Source organism: Hippoglossus stenolepis, chromosome 7 (assembly GCF_022539355.2).
Source record: "Hippoglossus stenolepis isolate QCI-W04-F060 chromosome 7, HSTE1.2, whole genome shotgun sequence".
Lineage (NCBI taxonomy): Eukaryota > Metazoa > Chordata > Actinopteri > Pleuronectiformes > Pleuronectidae > Hippoglossus > Hippoglossus stenolepis.
The window spans coordinates 5,521,818-5,543,724 of NC_061489.1; the positions used below are offsets into that span (position 1 = coordinate 5,521,818).

Here is a 21,907-nt window from a genome sequence, read left to right on the forward strand (position 1 = left end):
GTTGTTTTGTTCGGATCATGCTATCTTTAAAGTTGTCATCAGACCACAGTGGTGAGCCGCTCGCAACCTAAACAATGATCATGTTGTCTCTACAGGGAATATTGCATAAATAGATGTGATATAAATGTAAGTATAAAAGCCACCGTACAAACTAACTGAGCACATGGGGGGTGAGAAGACTCACCGTGGGAGACTGATCAACTATTCTGACTCAAGTTAAGACTTTTTCCCATTCAATTAAAGATAGAAGAGGCAGATGTATTCAATGTTTAATAGATTTTACCCCAATATCAGTTATGTGCACTGGATTCAGCCTTCTCAGATTAAATCATAATGACTTTCATAAAGTGAACATAATGTCAATTGTGGTGTGTCAATGTCTGAGTGACAATCCAGTTTTCTTTTTACATCTACTACAACGGGAGATTCAACCAAAAAATCCTACACAGACTGGGAGTTAGAAGGTCTGTTGTCACCAGTCCCACCAGATCTGCTCTGTAAATAGACAACTTCCTGAAAATAAAACATAAAGGAAACAGTTGGTGTGACGTGCAGACACGCAGTTGGAAATGGATAAATAATAGCGGCTCTCATAAATTAAAGATGAGAGAGAACAAAGGCAATGTACTGCCATGAGAGTTTCCAGAGCAGCACTAAAAGGATCAAATGATGAATACAATTAAATCAAGTTATGCTTTCATTGATCATTTCTGCACTCTGTTTCTCTTACGGCTCACCCAACTAAAGTCAGGTGAAAGCAGGTCACTGTGGTTTTAGAGCTGGAAGACTTTGGACTCCAGAAGTTAATAAATAAACTTAGAATTGCTCAGTTTAAATATGGGGATATAGGGTTCAGGATGATTTAGAATTATCTGTCTCATAATGGAAGTGTAGTTTCTCCAAAGGTAACAAAGATTTTGTGGATGGACATTTAATGCTTATTTAATGTTCCTTTTTTTACAGTTAGATTATTTACACTATTTTAAAAGAGTTAATAAATATTGTTTTCTTTTTGTCTCCCTGAAGACATTCACCTGAAAGTACATAACAGATGGGGCAAAAACAAAGAAAATAAATGTACCTGAAATAATGTGACCAACTGGCACTGACACATTATGTATGTGTGGAAGTGAAACTTCAGCTTAATAAACTACCAAAATCAAAAGACACAAAGAGCAAAGTAATGAAGATAAGAAATGAGAAAGATTCACAATAATGAGGTGCATCAGCATAACAAGTTTCCAAAACCAATGCCTTGGTCAGACATTTTCAAAAGCTAGGCAAGAAAGAGAATGATTTTAGATTATAATCATCAGATAGTGTAAAGTCTGTATTTAGCTTATTATGTGTTAGGTACAGTTTGTTATTGTTAAATCACTTGTTTGTTATTTCAAACGAAATGTCAAACGATTACAATTTTACACAGATTAATCACAGCTACCCTGTTCACGAATAATCACCATTTCTAAATGCCCGAAAAATCCCCATTTTCTATGTATATTGTTGTGGGAACGGAAAGATAAATGACAGAAGGCGGCTATATACATTTAACATTTATTTTGTATTAATGACAAGTCCAAATGATAGTTATTAAGATTGAAAAATTAAATAAAATAAAACTAAAATATACCACACCATAGTTAACATTTCCTTTTTTTATCAAACTCAAAGATAACCTTTATCCTAAACAATTGGGGCATCTTAGCCTTTGCTCTTTTTTTTTTTAGCAAATAAAGGATAAAATAAAAAAGGTTATTCTTTCTTTTTTAAATCAAACAAACAACCAAACCGTTACACAATTAAATGAGAATGTGAAATCTGAATCTGAGCCCATCTATAGAAGCAGTGTTGAGCCAGTTCATACTTAAAAAGAACGAGTTCCAAGTTCAGTTCATGCAGATGAAAATAAACTAGTTAACGTTCAAACACACGGTCATGTATTGGGTTATGATTTAGGTGACAAACGAGCTCTGATCTCACTGCGCTCTGAGCCAGGGTGGGTATGGTTACATGGAGCAGGTCGTTCTGCACATGCGTTAAAAAAATTCACAAGTTAATTCTACACATTAATCATCCCTAGTATTTTCTAAATCTTCGGTGGTGTCACAGTAATAAAAAGCAGTTCAATTCTCAGAAAAACTGCTGAATTCTATGATAACATCATTTTTTGTGTCTTTACGGTAGAAAGAAGTGTATACATTTATGAATGGTGCAATACAATAAATGATGTGCTGCAAATTACTTTGGCCTATAAGCATCCTTGATTAATCATCTTATCACTGTATTTTAAGTGAAATTATCTTACTAAAACTAAAATTGATATAATAGCTTCAACAAAGAGTGTAGAGTTGAATAGTATTTATCTCATCATACTAACATCGGAATTGATCAGTTGTGTATTTTTACATTGTTTTTACAAAGTCATGAGACTGCTTTAGGAGTATTGATTTATATTGAAGCCAACTCTGTTGATAAATTTCAATTACCTTCCATTAAACCACTATAACCTCAATAAATGCCAAAAGATCTGGTTCTGAAGATCTAGTGCACCCTGGGCGGGGCTTAATCTCAAATATTTTAGATACAAACATCTTTTGGTACACTTTAAAATGTTGTGACGGTAGCTAGTGAGGGAAAAACAAGAGACTACAGAAATCAAACAGGGGATCAACAGTCCTAAAAACACATTTCATCCCTCCCACCAGGGATTCTGACCCTGTAGTTTTACTTTCAGAGCATCCCAAAAAGTATTCTAATAAGGAGGCTGACACATCCTGCTCTCAGGTTAGAAGGCTCGGAGGAAGGGTCAGGTAAAGATAAGGAGCATATGACATTAGCACGCAAGCCATCTCTACTTTCTCTTTATGCTTCTGAACTGCTCTGTCTTTCATCTCTCCCTCTTTCCCCCCAACCCCTAGCTCCCTGTCTGACAGTCAGTGAGGTGTGCAAAGTAATTTTCAGAGGCCATTTCCATGTCCCAGGAGAGGCTCTGAGTTGTAGAATTTGCATTCATTGTGGCACAATAGAGAGCATCGGCTGAGAAAATCTAACTTACTTGCCGAGAAAAGAAGACGATAGCCAAGTGTATTGTAGGAAATAGTGAAGTGCGATGAGGGCAGGAGAAGCAAACATGTTTTTACACAGCTGAAAATGAAGTATTTTCTTCCTAGGTTGATAAACATGAATTTAATGACTAAGTGCAATGAAAAAGATGATGGTCCGAAGTAAATTGTTTTAAAGGCATGGGCGGTGTAATGGGTAATGTATTTTCTTTAAAAAAAAAATGTCTCTTTACTCCCACAGGTTGGAAAATGGCCACCATTATCTGTGTAGCCAAAAGAGACATTAAAACCAATACAATAAAGTGTATTGTTTCTAAGGCTCAATTAAGCATGCAGGAAGTTAAAGCATAGCTTTCTGGTCTATTATAGACCTGCTTTCTTTGTGGCTTCTACTTGGAATGGTTGTGGGTAAAGCAATTGTGACCAACTTCATAACCTACGCATTTCTATCGTGTAGATGATGTGCACCTTCTAAAATGGTTGTTACTCATCAGGACCATCGCAGGTAGGAAGGTCCATGAAGAAATTATAACGGTCATCTATCTTTATCTGCTTGTTCTTTCTCTTACAAGTTTCCAGTAAGGATTGTTGATAGTAGAAGCAGCATTAAATGTGTTGGTGAAAGACCGATTTCTATTTTCATTGTATAACACCAATTATCTCAACTACTGACATATTGCTTGATGAATGCAACGATCTTATCGGTAAACGTTATAAATTATTAGAATTCTGACATTGACTAACTCAGTCTCTCTGTTCCCAATGTCATGCACAAAGTTTGTGCAAAGAGAGTTGTTCACTATGGAGCCTCCAGGAAGAGCGGTCAGGGGTCAAAGCATAGGCACCATCCAAGGAGGTACCACAAAGATAACAAGGGTGTTGTACATCCACATCTTAGTGCAGCGTCAAATGCTCTTCCTCTTCCACAGAGCTCTCTCTTGTCTGCATGAGATGTCCTGCACTGTAAAGAATTGACTGTAGAATTTACAGTTAATACCTGGCAAACAAGTTGCCAATAAAGTACTGTAAAGTTACTGTTAATTACTGTAAAAACAATTACAGTATATTACAGGAAACCCTTTACAGGTTTGTGTTGTATATAAATTACAGCAATTTCAATTTTTTTTTCCAGAAAACAGAAAATAATTGTAATCTAATTTACAACATTACCTTGTATTCTATTCAAATTACAGAAGTTGCCTGGCAACTAAAGTTGCCAATAAATAGCTGTTTATACGTCACAATACAATGTGTTGTTGTACAATTATTTTACAGTTATTTAATTTGTTCACATTAGCAGCTTTGCAAATTATGCATATTGGGAGGTATTTTGAATGAGACCAGGCATACTGTTAATCCAAAATTCATCAACATTGCATTAAAGTCTCTTTACCTGTTAAATAAAAACGGAGACAGAGCTGCAACAAAATAAAACTTTTATTCACACTCAAATCAGTTTCACAACGTTTTAAGAACATGGTGTCCTTGATCGAAAAAAACACTTTAAATAAACCTGACTTGACTTATAACTGATGCAACAAGGTAAAAGTATCCATCAAAAACCTCAACCTCCTTTTCTTAAAATCAGAACCTGAGATAGAGATTAAACTTAACAGAGTTAAGACATTAACAGAACAGATGACAATATTTCAGGACACCAGCCACTCAGTGGAATTCACATTGACTGTAATATCAACAAACATTATTAGAACTGACAACATACTTGGTAGAAATGTATTAAGAACGTCACATTGTGTATAATGTAACTTTTAGCTAACTAGCTATAAAAGATTAAATTTTTCTGTGTGTTTGGAAATAAAATTTGAAGACAAGAACAATGTCCACTCACATAGTGAGGAAGAAAACATTCGACTTTTCGACACTCAAAGCCATTGAAAGTCCATTAATCCCTTGAGAAGAGAAGAGATGTGAGGACTGACGGAGTTGATCCTCTTTTCACTTCTGTGGCTGAGCAACTTTGTCGTCTTGGTGCCTTTGGTAGGATTGATTCCCATGAAACATCTGAAATCACAAAATCACACGAAAAGAAACTTCATGAAAAAACTGAGGTTGTGCAAGTCAAGATACTCACTTGCCCATTTAATATGAGCTGACCAGCAGTGATATAGTTGCATCAACATAACCTCAGGCTGCAGGTCCTCTGGTTGGAGATTTCCTGACCAGCTTGGAATGACAACAATAGCATTAAACAAAACACACCGACGTAACATTTTTTATATTCACAACTGAACCATATTTAGCGTATTTTGCTGCTTCACAGTGCTCTTATACCACTCATTGTATTGGAACTATTTTGTTTATGAAACAGCCTGGATACGCACTGGAGCCTTTTTACATATCACACCACTGCACAGCCACAAAATTGTTCCAAAGTAAGGAGTGGTCTGAGGGCATCATAAAATGGGCAGGAAAAATCATTAAATATTCAGTTAATATGTATTAAAATGTTGTTTGTTAGTTGCGCCAGTTTGCTGCCATTGTTGTTGGGCTAGTCATGAGATCTTCAATTGAAGGACTCTATGCCCAGGGTTATGTCCATGCAACCTTAAGACAAAAAATCCCAACTATTCCTAACACTCTTTTTTCACCACAAAGTGACTTCTTAAAAACTTGTCTGAGTCTCAATACCCTGATGAAAACCCCCACCCATAAATAACTGAATGATGGTCAAAGGCGGGGTTGGGAGTAACTTGTTAAACATTACTGTAATTCCACTACTTTTGGCAGTAACTAGAAATGTAACAAATTACTTAGAATTAAATCAAATTAAATAATGGCATTACAATTACTGAATTACTACATGGGCTCGTTACTTTTGTCTTATGTGGACAACTGCAGAGGGCAGCACACAAGGTATGCATGCAATAAGAGAATTGAAGCAGGCATTTAAAAGTTACTTTGAGTCCAGTTCAAACCCAAATCCTTTTGCTAGTTGGTCCAAGTAAAAACGAATTGGACGATAATAATGAACCACAAAAATCCTACTTCAAGCACAGTTACCTCTGAGTGAATTCCAGTGTACAAGGTGCCTCCTCCTGGTAAACCAGATTAAAGATGTAGTAGCTTGCAAACAATGCTGCAATTCCAGCCACAAAGTTGGGATGTGGGGGCACAACCACCTGACCCTCTATGCTCAGCATCCAATTGGCTGCTGTGAGCACTTCACCTAAACATAAATAAACATATGTAAATTATTTTTCTGTTGCCTTCCACATAAACATATCCACATGTTTAACTGTTACTAATACATGTCCTTCATATAGTCTCGGTCTGTGCAATGCTTAACAACAGAAAAAAAACTGTATACACTACCTAAGACAATTAGTCTCAGAGAGACAGGAAGCGGCAGTGTTCTCTCGATGTCAGCTGCTGTTGCTAACACCTAAAAAAAAAAAAAAATTACAGTCATTGTCCTCAGCTGAACTGTTGAGGGTAACAATATCATACCAATATCATTACAAAAGCTTCTAACTATAATAATTTCAAACTTACATCTGCTTGCAAAAGGAGTCCCTCAGGTTTCTCTTTGAAGTGTGCCATGAGCAGGAGGATCACAACTGGGCATGGATCACAGTTTTCTTCTCTGTTGTACTTAGAGAGGATGCGCTTTACCTCATCTGCATTAGTCCCTGCTGGCTTCTGCTCGAAAAACTGAAGAATCAGCTTCCCCTTTTCTTCCATAGCCTGCTTCATTTTATCCAGGATGTCAATGTCTGTGAGTAATTTGAAGTGGCTGTACAGCTCTTTTGGTGAGAAAAGATACGGCCAGTCATTCTTCAGCTCGGCAATTGAAGGGGGTGGGCTGGCATTGATGGTTTTTCTTTGTAGGTAGTAGGTTGTTTTCATTAACTGAGTCCTGGTCCTCTAGCTATGTCTGCAGGTGGATTTGAGAGAATTTTCGGATCCCTTCGCCTGGTAAGAACATTTCCACGATTAACATGTTCTACTTGGGTTTTTAGCTGAGTCAAAAGGGATCCATAGCCACTGCCAATTACAGTCCCATCTGTCATGACATCAGCAAAACTTCTGGGATGCTGCTTTACAATCATCTTGGCCACTGTCAGGCACTGAGATTTTGATGGATTTAATTCAGTCAGCCTCATTTCGATATTACTCATTACGATAATCCGTACCATTTCCCTGCGGGCCTTAGCAGATGGACGTTTCTCCTGTGCAATGGCGGTTTTGATACCAGCAGGCATTCTGTTCCAAGGAACATTTAAGTTGTCTGGCCAGGGACTTAAATTCACAGTCACTCTGAAGCTATTATTGCTTGACTGACTTGGATGGCTGGAGGTGGATTGGGAAGAAGAAGGATCCTCTTTAGTTGTACTGAAGTATATGTCCGAAGGATGTACAGTAGTCAGTGTCACACATGTTGTTTGGTCTACAAGAAAAGGAAAATATATTGTATTAGCATCACTTAAGATCTACAAACTAGGGATGCCTGTTTCAGTCAGCAATACAAAAATCGGCCAATATTACAATACAATTAGCTTTTCTGTTTTAAGTGCTTCAGTTTTTAAGAAATACCTTCAGTTTGCCAAGCGTTCAGAAGCCTCCGACACTGGATAGGTGTGATGTTGGCCGGGAGATCCTCCTCTTTAATGAACTGCAGGTCAGCTCTTGATTCCACTCCAATGCTTTCTAAGTTGTTCAGGAGGGACTGCAGTTTGTCCTCCTGTAGGCTGGGTAATACCAGCAACACAGCTTGTCTGATTTCCTCCCCGAAGGCTGACATGTCAGTATATATCTGGGAGGGAGTGGTGAAATATAATCACTGATGTGCCATTCAGCTTGTACCCCATTAATGGATAATAATCAAGGAGGTCTTCTTGCTTGACACACATGTAGCTCGAGTCCTGGACTACCTCTGTTAGACTGTGAATACCAAAATGAGGAAGTTCCACAGCCAACTGCCTCCCCTCAATAAAGTAGACAAAATCGCTACGATGGATCAAAATCAACATAATCTCACCCATGTGAAGGCCCTCATCATCTCGTCCTAGAACAACATGCATTCCTTTTTTGTAATTTGTCCCTTTGACAGTGATAGCATTAGTGGCTACAGTGGTGTCATGTGTGAAGTTAAATGGTGCAGTTGCTACCTTGATGCTCTTATTATAATCACCAACATAGAATTCAGTTCCTTTTTGAACCTGGATGACAGGAGGGAAAAGACTGCTAGCACCTAAGTATGCTTGAAGATGCTGGTGTCGCTCTGCTAGAGTAACACACAGGTTCTTGAAGTTGTGCAGTTTTCTTGAACACTGTTTGAAGTAAGTATGCTTACTTTCAAATCTCAACGTCCAAAGACGGATAAGAGGTCCAAACTGAAGAATAAGCTCAGGATAGTGACAGAGATAATGGTGCTTTCGTTTAAGGGAATGGTGTGGAAACAGCTCCACTCTGGACTGGATGTATTCCTCAATGAGGACATTCAAGTAGGCAATCTGGTCAGCAGTAATTGCTGGTGCACATACAGAAGCAACTATCTCTCTCATGAGCAAAATCAACTTCCAAACACCATTTTCACAAGGGTTCTTGATCCTCTGCCCAATTAACATAGGCAAAAATCTCACCAGGCACCAATTCTGGACAGCATGACCACTTAACTTCTCTCTATCTGGCCTGAACTCAGGAGGTTTGTCATCTGCTTCTTTACCAAGGTAGGTAAACTGACTTATACTTCTGTTCAAATCTATATAAGAAAAGTGTTTTTCCTGGTTTACCAAATGGTTGATGCCCAATGCCATATCAGCAGAAACAATACCCTCAAAAAGATCATGTCCGAGACATGGGGGAAGACCAGGCTGGCAAACATGAAAGTAACGTAGCTGGTTGAATATGGAGTCAAATTTTATGCCACACACTGAGTCTGTGTCTCTTGCTCCGAGTTCTTGTACATGCTGCTGATATGACTGTTTGGTTCTCTTTGAACCAGTGGACAGTGGACTCAACTGAAATGTTTGTCTGTCTATATCACAAAACCTACAAAAAAAGGAACTCCTGCTGAAATTTTCCAGAAAGCCACCAATACTATGAGAACCAAGATTATCTCCGGCTATCCCCATCCCTCAAAACAATACCACTGTCCTCTAGATCCTTGAGATCTTTTATGAGTGGACTGAAAACCACCTCCTGTCTGAAAAACTTGAAGTCTTGTTCCCTGCAGAGAAGGACAAGCTGCATGTGATCAATATTTGATCTGTTGTAGGGCAAAATGTTATGGCAGAATTTCTTTATTTTTCATGTATGTCTGTGTTTTTTTACAATACAACTTTGTACAATGGCACACTGTAATTCCCACAACGAAGTAACAGGTTTGTTACAATATAGAGCAGACAATATCTGGTCAATCTGGTTTATCATTAGTTTAAGATTACTTCAAAGAAAAATCTAAAATTCACTTCTTGGAATGTAAGGGGGATGGTTAAAATTACTAAGTTGAAGCAGCTTGATTCATCTATTGCTTTTATCCAAGAGACTCATTTACTTAGGGAGGATTTACTGAAGGTGCGAAGGAGATGGCCTGGCCAGGTACTGGCATCATGTTTCTCCTCTCACACTGGAGGGGTTATGGTGTTAATTCACAAGTCTGTGCCATTTCAAGTGAATAATACTATCTTTGATACAGCTGGTAGATATTTGGTGGTACAGGGCACTCTTTTGAGAGAAGACATCAATTTGGTTAATATCTATGGACCAAATGATGACAATCCCTCATTCTTTGAGAATTTATTTTTACTGATTGCCTCCCTTTCAGGTAAAGTATTGATGACAGGCGATTTTAACTGCACTCTTGACCCAAGGCTTGATCGTTCATCTGGGTTGGACACCTCTCATTCTCAAAGTAGAAAGAAAATACAACAGTTCATAAAAGATCTGAACCTCTGCGACCCTTGGAGGATTCAAAACCCAAATAAAATGGAATACTCATGTTACTCCTCAGCACTCATGTTACTCCTCAGCATTTAAAACCTACTCTCGCATAGATTATTTTTTAATCTCGACTTCTCTACTACCCAATATAACTAACTGCATATATGATAGCATTGTTTTATCAGATCATGCCCTCACCTCACTATTTTATAATGATTCTTAATTAACCAAAGGTTCCTCTAGTTGGCGCTTACACCCTAAATGGTTACAGGATTCTGATTTCATAACATTTGTGGGGGAACACATAGATATTTACTTTGCTATAAATACGCACCAAACATCTGCGGTCATCAGGTGGGAGGCTTTTAAAGCATATATTAGAGGGCAAATGATTAGTTTCACTAGTTCCAAATTTAATAAATTCAAACAGAAAATGAACGAGTTGGACTCAAAAATCAGACGGTTAGAGAGAGTGAGTAGCATTGATAATTCGGTAGAAACAAAACAAGAATTATTTGCCCTTAAAGCTGAATATGAGGAGCTCTCCACACTAAAAGCTGAGGACAGTCTAATAAGGCTTAAGCAAACCTTTTACGACCAGGGTGAAAAACCCGGTAAAGTGTTAGCCTGGCAAATTAAAAAACTTAACTCAGAAAGAGCCATAAATGCAATTAGGAATGAACAGGGGGTAATAACTACAGATCCATTGGAAATTAACAATACTTTTGTCTTGTTCTATAAGACCCTCTATCAGTCTGAATATCCAATAAATTCAGGAAATCAGAACAGTTTCCTAGATAGGCTAGACATTCCCTGTATCCCTGAAGATACAAAACTTGAGCTGGATAAAGATCTGAATTTAGAGGATGTTTCTAACACCATTCTTAACATGAAAGGCGGTAAGGCGTCAGGCCCCGATGGGCTACCAATAGAAATTTATAAATTATTTAAAGAAAAATTAATAGCCCCATTGTTAGATATGTATGCAGAATCCTTTGAACAGGGTTACCTCCCCCCTTCGCTAAGAAGTGCCTTGATCACACTTATTCTAAAGCCAGGTAAACCGCCAACAGAATGTGGCTCCCACAGACCAATCTCACTTTGGAACTCTGACGCAAAGATCATTGCTAAAGCCTTGGCTATGAGACTTGAAAGCGCCCTACCACCCATGATACACACAGACCAAAATGGCTTTGTTAAAAATCGTCAGGGGTTCCACAATGTGAGGAAAGTTCTCAACATAGTTCATGTATGGGAGGGGGCCCCTGACACTGCCATCTTGTCACTCGACGCGGAGAAGGCATTTGACAGAGTCGAATGGCCCTTTCTACTGGAGGTGCTTAGGCGTTTTGGGTTCGGTGACTACTTCCGTAGATGGGTTGAAATTCTGTTTGTTGATTCATCTGCAGTAGTACCTACAAATAATTTGATTTCACAACCGTTTAAGCTCTTTCGAGGCACGAGACAAGGCTCACCAATTTCACCTTCACTTTTTGTAATAGCCATGGAACCGTTGGCAATAGCAATAAGATCACATCCTTCAATTTGTGGTATTAAGACAGGAGATCTGGAACATCATATAGCATTGTATGCAGATGATACCATTGTATTTTTATCAGATCTTGTTAAATCAATACCATCCCTCTTAAAGTTGATCAGCCAGTTTGGTAGCTTCTCTGGTTTTAAGGTGAACAAAGATAAATCTTCTATTATGTTTCTAAATGAACAAGAGAGAAGAAAACCACCGGTACCCCACCCATTTGTAAATGCTATAGATGGTTTTAAATATCTGGTTATTAGAATAACACCAAAGATAAACACCCTTAGTGCAACTAATTATGAGCCCATGTTAGCTAACCTGTCAGAAGATGTCCAAAGATGGACAACATTGCCTCTGTCTATAGTGGGAAGAATAAATATAATTAAAATGAATATATTGCCTAAATTTTTACACATTTTTCAATCAATCCCATTTGCTCCTCCACCTTCATTTTTTCCGAAAGTAAGAAAGCTGCTTTCAAACTTTATTTGGAACAACAGGAAGCCAAGACTTAGACACTCTCTTTTATATTTGGCTTATGATAGGGGAGGGTTACAACTACCAAATCTACGGTGGTACTACTGGTCTGCACAATTGAGGGCTGCAATGTTCTGGTTTTCTAAAGAGGATGCTCAGCCCTGGTTACAAATTGAAATGCTGTCCTCAAAGGGTTTGATGCTGGATAGCTTTTTATATTCGGCTCCCCTTAAAAAACTAAGAAAAAACACAGTTAATCCCTTTGTGAAAAACACCATTGTTGTCTGGCATGAAGTGCATAAATATCTTGGAGATTTACCAGTGTTGTCCTGTTTTTCACCTATTTGGGGCAATGAACACTTTAGCCCGGCTAATAATGACATGGGGTTTAAAGCATGGTTAAGCAAGGGCATAGTTAAACTACTAGATCTCTATAAGGACAACACTCTAATGCCGTTTGACGAGCTGAAAGCAAAATACGATGTACCACAGAAACACTTCTTTAAGTATTTACAACTTAGAAGTTTTATTATGACATGCTTAAAGAATTCAGTGCAACAACCCCCCCAATGTCCACACTGGAGATATTTTCTACAAAAACTTGTTTCAACAAAGGGCTGGTTACTCAATTATATAATATAATGGTGGAAAACCATAATAACAACTCTGAAAGTAAGAGACAGCAGTGGATAGGAGACTTACAAGAGGACATTTTAGTGGAAGATTGGGGTATAATATGTTCAAAGGTACATACACAAACCATTAACACACGACTGAAATGAATACAATATAATTGGATAATGAGAACGTACATCACCCCTGTGAAGTTAAACAAATTTGATCCTAATATTCCTGACCGATGCTATAAGTGCAATATTCATCAAGGTACTTTATATCACTGTTTGTGGGAATGTGAGGAGATTCAAAGATTTTGGAGTTCGGTGATACAATATATCTCTCAAATTACCTCTAAGTCCTAAGCTCTGTATATTAAGCATCTATCCAGACAATTGTTCTCTTTCTAATAGAGAAAGAAAAATGGTTGACCTATGTCTACTACAGGCCAGGCGCTCAATCGCTCTGTGTTGGAAGAATGTTCGTTGCCCCTCTCTAGGCCACTGGTTGAAAAACTTAACATCGAGTTTGGCTCTTCAGAAATTAACATATATAGTTAGGAAGAAAGCTTCTCAGTTTTACAACATCTGGGAGATGTTTTTGGAATTGGTTAAAAATGGTGACATTGAAGAGGCATTGGAAATGTGAAGTGACTAATCTGTTGTGAGGAATGTGTGCTGTACTCCATGTTTGTGACTGTATTTTATTTTACTTACATTATTTTTATTCATTTATTTATTTAAACTAAATTAGTATTTTCATTGTAACTTTCTGTCCTTCTTGAATTTCAGTTTTAATTATAACTTATCCATTTATTTATTTTCAAGTGATATTTTTATTATTTATTGTTATTTTATATACTGCCATATGTTCAGTTTGGGGGAAGGGTCATGTATGTATGTAAATTGATTTAAATGTATAAAACCAATAAATATATGTTACAAAAAAAAAAAAGAAGTAACATCACGGGAAGAGAGGCGAGAATGGGCCTTTCCATACTGCTTTTTGAAAGCCTCAGATTCAAAAAGAGAAGTGAGAGTTTCCTTTATTGGCACATACTGTGCAAAGCATTCTTTTCCTGACTCATTTGTACCTAGATACAAAGGCAGAGGTTCAACATAATTGAAGCTGTTTTTAAACACTGACTTGCGACGCTGATCTGTACGTAAAATGTTGTTGCCCTTTTTTAATAGATCATCTTTTGTGAGCTCGTCAATTACATTTGTTATAGTCATGTCAGGCAACCCAAGCACAGACAATTTCTCTTCGAGTTTTGAAAACAGATGCAACTGAGCAACATCATGGACTTCTTGGACCTCTTCAAATGATGGTCTGAATTACTGACGCTGGTAAGAGTAGCTTAGCTTGAAGCTTCAAATAAAACATAGACAAGTTCTTAAAAAAGAGGTCGTCCTCCACACTATCATAAAGTTCACCTGTCTCCAGCTGTTCATCATTCTCAATGATAGAGGTGGAGGAATGACTAGCAGGTTGGGACGGGTTTTCAAACTGTGCTTCTTGGGATGGGTGTTGAAACACTGCCTCAAACTGTTTTTGTGTATTCTCGAAATATAAGATGCAAATGTGGATTTTACACCAACGGATTTCTTACAACCCCTGAAAGGACAAGTTATTTTCCTGCCCTCTTGTATATGGCCTTTCAAATGATTAAGGAAATCCTTCAGATTTGTAAATGTAATCTGACAATTCAATCTGACAAATCAGTGTTGTAGCAATTTGTTATGATCTCTGTATAGATGAGACTTAAATGCTGCAAAGTTTCTGAATGCATGGGTACAATCAGGTACACCACAGGTAAAAGGGCAGTTTGGTGCATTACTGTGAAGTTTCATATGATTAGAGTTTTACTATTCATGTGCACACTGTTTGCAGTAATACATTTCTGGCCTGAAAAGAGCAAAAAAGAGATAAAACAGAAAAAAAGTAATTAACGTTGTGTGTCAAAAAAACGAACATAATTACAACAGAGAGTTATTACACAGTCAGACGCTATAATATTAATAACTAATTATTTCACCTGAAAATCGTCTTCTCCAGTGTATGTTGATGATCACTGTGACTTCAGCGGTGGCGCTCACTGCATCTATATTCCCTCTGCACCATCAGCTAAATGATGCAAATGTGTTGTTATGTCGGAAAGTAGGAAAGTAGGAAAATTCGGTCAGTTCTTCCGTTAAGTTCGGCGTCATGTTTCACAATGCAGAACTGTGATCTAATGAAATCATGTAAAATTTGCGTGGACATGCTGACTGTAGTACTTACACACATCTTTAGCTTATTTAACTTAGTTCACAGAAAATAAAATATTAGTCTTTTTTTAGGAATCATACAAAGTCACAAGTTATGCTTTGCGTTGTGATTGATACGTTAATGTTATCTGTAGTCCCAATATTTTACGGGCTATTTGGGTTTCAAAATAATGGGACTTCGGACTGAGCTCGTGATGCAAGCCAAATCTCTCTATGTTTGGATATTACAGTCACTGACACACTTGAAACAACATTGTTCTCACCAAAGAGCTGACTTCATAACCCTAACGTTCGTGCTGAATGAGGTGGTCTGGTCGCTAACTACCTTGGGGTGTGCGAGCCAGGCTGCTACACGGTCAATTTAGGCCCATCCCATTTCCCCCGCTAGCGTTAGCATGCTAGCCATCTTATTTTTTGCATGATAATCCCGTATTTTCACATAATTTCATGTCGCATCCCCCCTCTTTGAAGACACACAATGCACTTGATTTAACCCGCGTATAGCTGCGATGTTACTAACCCTAACTGCTCCTCTATTAAAGCATCCTGACAGGGTGCTACAGGCTGCTACAGGCCACTGCTAGCAGCCTGAAGCTGTGTGCTTTTAATTAATACGTGAATGCAGCCTTTCAATTTCAAACTTCATTGAATCACCTGCATTAGCATAGATGTAGTTTTGACATTATAGGTTTGTCACTTTAGTAACTGCAAACAATAGCATCGATTTTCGTGTTCTTTGTCTAGGTATGAGAAGGGTCGTCTTAGTTCAAAAGTATTTATTTAAAGCAATGAAAAGGTACAGCATAGCTGGCCAATGCACAGCTCAGCTTTAGTCCGTAGCCGTGGAGTGCCGAACGGATGACAGTGCATATTTATAATAGTAGGTTGAAGGCGTGGTCCCAGCATCTTGGAACTGAATCCACAATGATGAGGAGCTCCAGGTTCACTCCTTTGATAGTAGCTGGCAAATCACATTCTGACAGTGTTAGTTATTAAGAAAAGCCTTATCCGGCTAGTTGAGTCTTCAGTAGTTTGCAGACACAGTGTTTTGTTCATTGAGGTGAACATTGTGTTTCTGTTTTATCGTCTGTATTTCTTGTGTAGCATGTTATTTACAGACAAGACAGCCTTTCCTATTCCTTCGAGCTGGGGCAGCTTCTTGATTTCTTTAGGCAAGGTCACAGTGTCTAATGAGCACAGTGCATCATTATGTGATGTTGAATAAAGCTAAAGGAATACTGTAATATATATAAAGGTTTATGTTGAGAACAAGTTTAAGTACAGTGTATTGTATGCCACGGATTACAGTCAAACACATAACAAAACATTAATTCTTTCTGTTAAGGTACAAACATGGTGCGGTAAATCGATCCTTCGTATAGTGTCTAATTATATTATTAAATCTAACAGTTTAATTAAGATCTCAACAATGTCATTACAACATCCCAACAAAGTTGAAGCCCATATTAATTTTGTAAGCAATTAACATTCAACTTACTTTTTATGGAGTGGATGGACGCAGGTGTTGCTCCTCTGCTCCCATGCTCTCATGTCAGATCCTCTTTCAAATTGCCTCGTGGAACGCAATCGATATCAACAGTATTTAACTGTAACATGCACCATCTACAGTCAGAATACAACTTGCCTGTAAATTTACAATGTGTTATTGTAGAAAAATACAGTTACTGTAATTATTTTGGGCCCATGATGCATTGCGATATACAGATAAACTTTGTAAAATGACAAAACAAGAAGTTACTGTAAATTTTTACTGTAGAAACTACAGCAATTTGTTACAGTGTAGACATAAATTAATAACCCATCAGTTGTGTGTTCACTTGAAAACAAATTACAAATTAAAGACTTGAGTGTTCATGGTCACTTCTTACAGTCTGTTGATGTAATGGATCACTGTGAACGTATAAGTGCTGCAACAACATCGAGTAAACAATATTTTACAGTTTAATAGAAGCAATTTTGCTGTTCAGTTAAAAACAAAACTCTGCTAGTGCATGTGTGGTGAATAGTGTAGCATCCCCGGCTGAATGATGGTCTGATTCTTTAACTGATGGTTCACATCCTTTATTTCCATTTCCATACATGCTGTGATATATGAACACACCGTAAGAACTAGGAGGAAAACAAAACAAATATGACTTCCTTATAAACTCCATATCATCATAAGTATAACGACAAATTACTAGTTTGAATGATTCAGTTTCAGTTTGAGCATACTTTGCCCCACATTGTAAATTTACACACACACACACACACACACACACACACACGTGTCCTTACACTTCTTACAAAGACGTTTAGATTTAAGCCTATATAATAACAATAAACGAAATAATTACAAACCTTGTGCCTTTCTCAGCCAGGTGCTTAACAAATAATGGGAATACTTTTTCATGAAAGAACGAGGCACACCTGCCATTTAGCGATCTTTTCCGTTTTTCCAGGAACTACCTTTTCAAAATAAAGTATATTTCTCCTTCCGTCTAAACCATTTCAAAATAAATGTATCAAAACCAATAGGGCATTAATAGGTCATTTACACTCCCACCAAATCACGAGTGAATTTCAGAACAATATGGGATGCAAACACGAATGATTTACTAAATAATGACTTCAATACTATGAAGGATACGGGTGTGGCGTGAAGAGGATGGTTAAACAGTCTCTAGTAGCAGGATCAGCTTCTGAACTGGGCGTCCGACGATAGAGGGCTTGCCAGAACGCTGTCCTTCCCTTTCCCTTTTCTGCTCTCCAAGACGAATCTTCACTCTTCTTACCAGTCCATCTGTATCAGTCACTGTCTCTACAACTTTGGCCAATCTCCACTCGCTACGTGGCATACCATCTGCCTTCTCCATGACTATGTCGCCAACCAACAGGTTTCTTCTCGGAGCATGCCAGCGTTGTCTTGTGGCAATGTTAGAGAGGTACTCTCTTTCCAACGGCTCCAGAATTGCTCTGCAAGATACTGAACGTGACGCCACCTCTCTTGCGAGCATACATGTCCTCTCTGATAAAGTTGCCAGGAGGTGGTAAGGCTACAACAGATTTTAAGGTGAGCAGGTGATTGGGCGTTAATGGTTCGGGACTGTTTGGATCACTCAGATTGTCCACTGTGAGCGGACGACTGTTTACAATAGCCATTGCCTCATAGAAGAACGTGCGCAGAGAGGCATCATCCAGCCTACCTGATGAGGATGAGAGAGTGGCTTGAAGAACATTCCTCACCGTTCTGATTTGTCTCTCCCATACACCTCCTGCATGGCTTGAGTGTGGAGCGTTCATGGAGACAGGTTGGATGTCTTCCTACAAGTGTCACATAGGTGTCTGTGACGGCAGTCTTTGGCACTATGGCCTGGCTTTAAGCAGCCATAGCAGAGTCTCTTTTCCATCACAAATTTCCGTTTATCATCCAATGACCTCCCTATGAACTGAGGACAGCCGTGCAGACGGTGGTTACTGTCTTTACAGAGCATACATGGTGGTTTTAAACTTGGCCTTGATTGCACTTGGTTTTCGGTCTCTGTAACTGTTTGAGTATGGAGAACACTAGATTTAGTGTTCAGCTTTTCATTGACGTAATGCTTCTCTCTAGGTGATTCTGTAGAGTGAAGAGCGTAAAATGACGTTATAGGATTACAGGCGACCTCTGCTTCCATCACCATGAAGGCAACAAATTCTTTAAAGTTTGGGAATTCCTGCCTGTCTCTCATAACTTGGGTGACTTGACGGTTCCACCGTGATGCTGCCCATTCTGGCAGCTTTAGAACCAATTTCTGATTTTCCTCACAGTCATTCAAAATGTCGAGGCCTTTAACGTGAGGTATGGCTTCTTGACATGCATGCAGGAAATCAGCAAATGTCCTGAATCCCTCAGCATCTTTTGGCTGGATCCTTGGCCAGTTTGTCAACCTTTCTCTGAAGGCTCTCTGTATAACAAAGGGCTGACCGTACCTGTGGTTGAGACGGTTCCATGCATCCATATAGGCTTCATCATCATTTCTATAAAATATGCCATCAAGTATTTTCCGAGCTGGACCTCCGATGTACTTTCTCAAATAATGCAGCTTGTCTGCTGAAGAGATGTTCCTTCTGTCTATCAGTGATATGAATGAAGCTTTCCACTCAATGAACTGAATGGGGTCACCAGTGAATACAGACGGCTCTGGCATTGGGAGCCTGTTCAGGGATATAGAATCTTGGACTGCTTGAGCAAGACATGACACATCTATTTGTGAAGGTAATGCAGTTTGTGGGACATCAGCGGACTGCTGAATGGGAGTTGAAGACACAGTTTGCTGTGGAGACGCATGCTGCTGTCTCTTAGTGTTGTGATCAGAATACACACTGGCCTCCTGCATCACTTCCTGATTGTAAATCACTAATCTGGCTCGTGCAGCTCTAATATCCTTCTCTGCCTTCAGTCTTTCCAGCTCACGTTTCTGAGCTTCCAGATCTTTCCTCTGCTGTTCCTCTAGGAGCTGAATCCTTTCCTTTTGTCTTTCCTCTTCCAATAACATCTCATACTCTGCTTCCTTAGCTGCTAACTCTGCTGCAGCATCAGCTCTTTAGCTGCTACGATGGAGCTCACAGAGTGGTGACTGGATTTGCTACTAAAGTGTTGACTTGAAGGTGAGGCTGTGGATCCATAGATGGAGCGAGCATAGTCTCTGTTAAGCAGCTCACGGAGACGCTGTTTTACTGCATCACTGTCAAATTCTCCATCTATGCCTGATATCCGTTCATATGCAATTCTTACAATGTCCTTTGTGACTGCATCACAGGCATCAACACGACGCCTTGTCTCTCTGGATGGAGTGACGTGATCTCTAATTTCCACATATATGCTGGTAACATCATCCCTTCCTTTCTCCAGGGTGTCTATAAGAGTTGCGATTTGGCTCTCAGGAATGTCCAACTTTAACTGTTCTCTTACTTCACGTGCCTGAGTTTTCCATTGTTCATAAAGGTGGACAAGCCTTTTCTCCTTTCTGTGAGCCTCCTCTCCCTGAAATGCAAGCATCCTTTCCGTGGGATTCCGTAATCGACCAGAGCGGCGGAGTTTCTCCTCTTCACTAGGCTGACAAACATCCGTTGTCTGGTCTGAGTCTATGTTGTCCAAAGTGATTCCTCAGATGCTTCCATTTTGTGAGAGAGTGTCACAACCTTAGACCATCACATCAAGTCCCTCTGCTGTAATCACGGGTGTTGATCAGGAGCTTGGGGGGACTGATGAGGTGAAGTTCTTACTGTAGCATCCCCGGCTGAATGATGGTCTGATTCTTTAACTGATGGTTCACATCCTTTTATTTCCATTTCCATACATGCTGTGATATATGAACACACCGTAAGAACTAGGAGGAAAACAAAACAAATATGACTTCCTTATAAACTCCATATCATATTATCATAAGCATAACGACAAATTACTAGTTTGAATGATTCAGTTTCAGTTTGAGCATACTTTGCCCCACATTGTAAATTTAACACACACACACACACACACACACACACACACCTTACACTTCTTACAAAGACGTTTAGATTTAAGCCTATATAATAACAATAAACGAAATAATTACAAACCTTGTGCCTTTCTCAGCCAGGTGCTTAACAAATAATGGGAATACTTTTTCATGAAAGAACGAGGCACACCTGCCATTTAGCGATCTTTTCCGTTTTTCCAGGAACTACCTTTTCAAAATAAAGTATAATATTTCTCCTTCCGTCTAAACCATTTCAAAATAAATGTATCAAAACCAATAGGGCATTAATAGGTCATTTACAAATAGGCCTCACTATTGAACAATCACTACACTGACTCAGTGAATCAGTTGGTGAAAATGAAAGCATGATTTGTGCCTGTGCATGTCTATCAGATACACTTATCATAAGGGTTAGAATATAAAAGAAAGCTGCCTGATCTGTACAATGAAACATGACAGATAGAATACACATATCAATGTCATTGGTAGACAGATGTGAAGGAGCTATACAGGGTATTTATTAAAAGTGGGAACACCATCAGAGACAGGTGGTATGTCTTCAGTGTTCAGTGTGTTGGATCTGAGGCCTAAATATTCCACCTTGGATGATCAGAGGGGTTGGCAAGAAGATAATGCATCATAGTTGAAGGCAGGAAATGTGCTTCTGGAGGATTTATAATACATGAGAACAGGTTTATAGGTAGATGGAAGGAGAAGTAGAATGTAATAATGACAAGACAAGGGATATTCAGACTAAAAACAGAGTTGGATTTGCAAAGAATCGCTATTAGACAAATCACTCAACCTGGTAGTTTAGTGCTGATACACTCATGGAAAAGCACACTCAAAAGGTATAATATTCTAATTTAGGACAAAAGATCAAAAGACAAAAAAGCGTTGTCGTATTTGTTAAATATGTATGTTTGATCATGAAGTTGCTCATCTATCTGACAGCGCATTTGTAAAAATTGGCAAGGCAAGTTTATATACATGGCTCTATTTCTTGGTGTTGGTAAGCACGCATTCCGCAGCAATGTAGATTAGCTGCAGCGGTCTAGTTCATCTTTTCACTAGAACCTGGAAAGACAATGTTACAGTAGTTCTGTTGTAAAAAATTGCATGAACCGGTTTCTTGTTTAGAAATAAATCAATAAATTCTTGCTATGCTTTTAGTAGCAGTAGTTACGTGGTGAAACTGTTGTGTAGAGTTGTGTGATATATGTTCCCTGAGGAACTCTACATGTGCTTTTCCTTCACTTAGATTCACAAGTACCATATTACACAAAGTAGTCCCTATCTACATTTGAACCAATTTAGCCCAATACCAAAATGCCCCAGTTTGATGAGAAGTATTTTATGGTCTACTATGTCAAATGCAAAACTGAGATCCAATAAATTCAGACTAATGTCATTTAAAACTTGGTCAAACTCCAAATTGAAAAACATTAGGTTAAGCATCAAACTGTAACAATAAAGTATTAAGTTGCTGAAAAACAGTCAAATGTTCAATCAGGAAAGAGCTATTCCTGTTAAAAT

General features: G+C 38.6%; 1 long non-coding RNA gene and 1 pseudogene across 1 annotated transcript; both read right to left on the minus strand.

Annotated features, from left to right (window-relative positions):
* Nucleotides 1-4,626: 4,626 nt before the first annotated feature.
* Nucleotides 4,627-7,824, minus strand: LOC124852104 (annotated as a pseudogene).
* Nucleotides 7,825-20,174: 12,350 nt separating this feature from the next.
* On the minus strand, nt 20,175-20,663 carry LOC118112663. The gene is made up of 2 exons (XR_007032835.1): nt 20,472-20,663; nt 20,175-20,239 (listed from the first exon to the last, which is right to left on the minus strand). It is a non-coding gene; the product is annotated as an uncharacterized LOC118112663 (long non-coding RNA).
* Between the last annotated feature and the right edge of the window lie 1,244 nt (nt 20,664-21,907).